General features: G+C 37.6%; 1 non-coding gene across 1 annotated transcript; it reads left to right on the top strand.

Moving 5' to 3' along the window:
* Positions 1 to 4,169: 4,169 nt before the first annotated feature.
* On the top strand, positions 4,170 to 4,243 carry TRNAT-AGU (transfer RNA threonine (anticodon AGU)). The gene has a single exon. It is a non-coding gene; the product is annotated as a tRNA-Thr (tRNA).
* Positions 4,244 to 4,689: the final 446 nt, after the last annotated feature.

The raw sequence follows: 4,689 nt of genomic DNA, 5'->3' as shown, positions 1-4,689 counted from the left end.
TACTTCTCCTTCAACCCATGCACGGTACTAAGTACTATAGGTTTTGATACCTTTCGTGTTTGGGGTTTTCATATAAAAAAAAAAAAAAAACACCACGGGAAAGTGGGCCAGTCCCAGTAAAACACGTACCGTCTCCAAAGAGACTCTGACTCACCTGATGTTGTCAAAAGGTGGACCAGGTTCCTCTGGGGGCCCATTCCATAGGAAGAGAGAGAAAAAAAAATCCTGTGGTGTAATTAAAAAAAAAAAAAACAGAGAGAGAGAGAAGGAGGCTACACTAGTGGAGAGCGGGGGAGGAGGAATGAGGGGAAAAAATAAAAAAGTACGCTAGTGCAGAGCGCCAAGAGAAAATGACAAAAAAAATAATGAACAAAATAAATTAAATATAATTAATAAAATAAAAACAAATATTTTAGATTAGTAAAATAAAATTTTTAAACTGCTGTCTGGGGATCCCCATTCGTAGCCTGCGTTATTCTGTAGGAGGCTTTCCTGCGCGTGAAAACTTGCGTCGAGAAGTTCTGGAAGGCAGCCAGGTTCTGTGGTGTCTGTAACAGAATGTCCAATTGATTTTCAGTGAGAGGAATGGTATTTGCTAGGTCTTGCGTCAGGTCCTCGTAGAGAGCGCACTCGAAGAGAAGGTGGAACCAATTCTCCTTGGCCCCGCAGTAGCAAAGGTCTATGGGTATTAGGCCTAGTTGGAAGAGCTTCTCGTTCAATGAGCCATGCCCAGTGACTAGCAATGATGTCTCAAGTGTTAGAGAGAACCACTTCTGCGCTGACTTAGAGGAGGGGGAAGTTATATCCTGTAGGAATCTCCTTGTAACTGCTCCCTTGGTGGAAGCATCCCATCTTGTCTGCCAGATGTTTATCATCTCATTATAACAGCGTGTTTTCTCTGCCTTAGGTTCAGTGTCCAGGTTTAGCTCAATGGCCAAGATCTTGGTCGGAATTTTCTTGTTGATTCTAAAGGTCATACCAGTGGATGCCAAGCAGCTCGTCAGTTCACAGCTTGAAACACGCTCGTTTAGTTTAACTTAATTCAACAACTGTTAACACAGTTGTTGAATTTGCGTGACGGATAAAATGCGGCGGGAAACACGCTCGTCTGGAAGACCCCTTACAGTAACATATATGTGCATCCATAGCAGTACCTTCCATGACAATAGTGGGTGGAGAGGTGGGCCTCGCAGTGTGGGATACTCTGGATGCGACGCATCTGGGTTCCGACACCAAAGGGGGTGAATTTATGACTAGACAAAAAAAAAAGTATCTAGGACCCACAACTGCTCAGATTCTGTTATTAATCAGATTAGTTTTCGAAATTTAGCGTTTGTAAAGGGCTAACCACAGTACATTTTTAAGAAAATTTTAAAAATTCAATTTTCTATTTAAAGAATATTAAAAAAAAAATTAAAAAATATAAAAATCACTAATTTGATATATAAAGAATATATCAAATTAGCGTTTCAATTAAATACACTCTCTATTATCAGGGGGCACAAGAGTCTCTATGGCTCGCGGAAGTCTAAATCGAGTAGTAAAAAGAAATATGGAGAATCTAGAAAGTGAAGATGGAGGATGAGGTCAGAAACATTATCCCCGACTTCTTTTTGTGCTTACCAGGTCACCGAAATCATATTTCAGTATCCTTCAGTTTTACTATTATACTTTAAATTTTAACATTCTTCTTAGAGTTGTTTATTTAAATCCAATTGTGTTAATCTTGTTAAAATGAATGAGGATTACTCTTTCTTAATAAACACAAACTTCATTTCACCAATAAATATTAAAAAGAATCTCCGCGACTACTTGGAACAACAAGAACACGCCGCTCTCGCAGACTAGATGAAGTTGCGAAATATACGTGTTGAAATTCGTAGGAAGGGAAAAAGCGACTTCCTTGTTTTCTTCTTTCAAAAAAATAATAAATTTTATGTGAAATCTCGTAAATAAATTTACATTTGTTGTCATATTTATGAGTTTTTCTTTCATTTTGCGAATAATCCAGACAAATTTATTCCTCAGTCACCCCAGATAATCGGGAGTTTACTGGACTATTATTCGAAACATTTATAAATGCACTCTTAAATGACTGCTCTTTAAGACATACCGTGCACTCTTGAAAGATCACTTCAATGGAGGTATGGTCGAGTGATCTCGGCAGTGGGACATGGTTTTCACCCCGCACAAAATGCAAATCGGCTTGTTAACATACATTTATAAGGATATGAAGAACAATAGACCATATAAATGATACATTTGGGTCACACTAGTCGATGTGCTCACAAAACGTTCATAACAAATGATGGGAATGGGGTGCAGCACTTGTTACGATACTTTTGAGTGCATCGAAGAATAACTAATTATTTCAAATACCATTAACAGTTCGATGGACTTAAAATTAATCAGGGGCAGTCAAACAGGCTGGGACAAGAAATTGGCCAAGCAGTGGCGATAATTAAAATGTTATCGTTCGGTACGAGAAATCGTACACTAATAATCCCTATATAATATCGGTGTTTAGATACACCATAGACACTCTTAAAAAACTACAAAGTAGTTGTTGTGGGCATCATTTGCTCTTTCTCATATTGTGCTCTGCCTTCACGAAGAGTTGCCATGATACTGCACTACCTCAAATAAGTAACGCTTCACTAATAGAGAAGACTATTGTTACTTATTCTCAGTGAGTACCACCACCCAGACATGTTTCAAGGCTATTTGTATATGTGTGGGATAATAGCTCTACTATCCACTTGTCCCTATTAGACTTAGAAAGCAAAAAAGGTAGAGGGAAAGTAATAGTAGGAGTGGAAGAGGAAAAAGAAACATGTAGAAGAATGAAAGGGACTAACTCCTTCAACTCACACCACTCATAAACTCCTCGAATAGGTAACGCTTCCCCAGTAGAGAAGACTGTTGTTACCCATTCTCGGAAACTCCGTGAACACCAGGCTCCCCAGACATGTTTCAAGGCTATTGGCCTATCATCAGTGGGTGGGCAGGTACCCTAGTATTGCAGACATGACGACCCAGTTGTGAAGTTAATCGCACAATACGAGAGATGCCAAAAGGTGTATAAGATAATATTTAAAATAAACTGATGATAGGCCAATAGCCTTGAAACATGTCTGGGTGGTGGTACTCACTGAGAATAAGTAACAATAGTCTTCTCTATTAGTGAAGCGTTACTTATTTGAGGTAGTGCAGTATCATGGCAACTCGTCGTGAAGGCAGAGCACAATATGAGAAAGAGCAAATGATGCCCACAACAACTACTTTGTAGTTTTTTAAGAGTGTCTATGGTGTATCTAACCACCGATATTATATAGATATTAAACTCTTAAAGTATTATGCCAAGTGCATTTAATTATTTTAAATAACTAATAATCCCTTACCGTTCGTAGCTTGAAAGGAGCTATAAACTTACTTTTAGAAATAGAAAACTAGAAGAGTGTGAGAAAAATTAAAGCGTAATTCATTTTATAGAAAACGTACTGTTTTGTAAATCTTTAATAAATTTCAGTAATGAAAATTAAAAGAAAACCAAACTGAAAAACCGTAAATTGAATAATTCTCACACGGAATAATTAATATATTTTTTTTTTGTATTGAGAAGTGATGATCACAAAAATATTTTTCAAAGTTTTAGTGAAAAAAAAAAAATAAATAAATAAACTAACCAACGTTTTATGGTTAGTTTATTTTTTTTTATGCCTCTTCGGCAGTTCAGGCCATAATGCACCAGCGAAAGAAATTCAATATTAATTTGTTTTCCACTAGAGCAGGAGTTGGCAACCATTTTTTTTGAGTAAAGAGCCATTTTTGATCTAATTAAAAAATAAAAATAAAGAATCCGAAGAGCCGCACCTCAGCTCAAGTTGGGAGGAGGGGAAGGGGTAGGGGAGTTTTTTAAGAAATGGAATAAAGTGAGTAGGTGTTTTTTTTTTAAAAAAAACTATATTTTTTGAAATATTATTTATTAATACTGAAAAAATGTAACACACATCCAATTAGGTACGAATTAATGTGACTTTTGCTGCTGAACTTCTTGAGCGAGTCTCTCAACATCAGGCGAGTATGTCGTAATTTTTATCTTTAAATATTCTTAGAGACGCGCATTGTTCAGACAGTTTCTTGATTTATTTTTAATATAGTTCATTCATGGCGCCGTGGCTTAGTTGGTTAAAGCGCCTGTCTAGTAAACAGGAGATCGTGGGTTCGAATCCCACCGGTGCCTGTGGTGGAGTTTTTTTTATATCAGGGCTCATATCTGGTGAGTATGGGCTTGGCACACTCAGGATCCTAAGCTGGATACCATCGTTCTTCTCTTTCTTTCTTGGTGATTACTTTCTACTTCTCTCTCTCGGGGTAATTCAATTTTTTTTTTTTTTTTTTTTTTTTTGACTGGTGTAGCATAAGCCTCGGGCTTCCTTGCACCACATAGCTAATAATAATAATAACAATAATGTTCGAAAATGCTTGAAACTAATGCTATATTCACGTCGTCACCCGCTGCGCTTTTCGTACATGTGGGCTAAAAGTTAGAGAGCCGCAATTACATGTTCAAAGAGACTCAGGTTGCCAACCCCTGCACTAGAGCAATCATTAGGAAACAGGACTAACTTCACTGGTGGGCTGTCCCCGCAGGCATTTGTCAGATAGGTCTGACCATCATAGTGTGCA

Source organism: Mastigoproctus giganteus, chromosome 5, assembly GCF_048544385.1.
Source record: "Mastigoproctus giganteus isolate SK-2022 chromosome 5, ASM4854438v1, whole genome shotgun sequence".
NCBI lineage: Eukaryota > Metazoa > Arthropoda > Arachnida > Uropygi > Thelyphonidae > Mastigoproctus > Mastigoproctus giganteus.
This window is presented reverse-complemented; position numbering and strand designations above follow the sequence as displayed.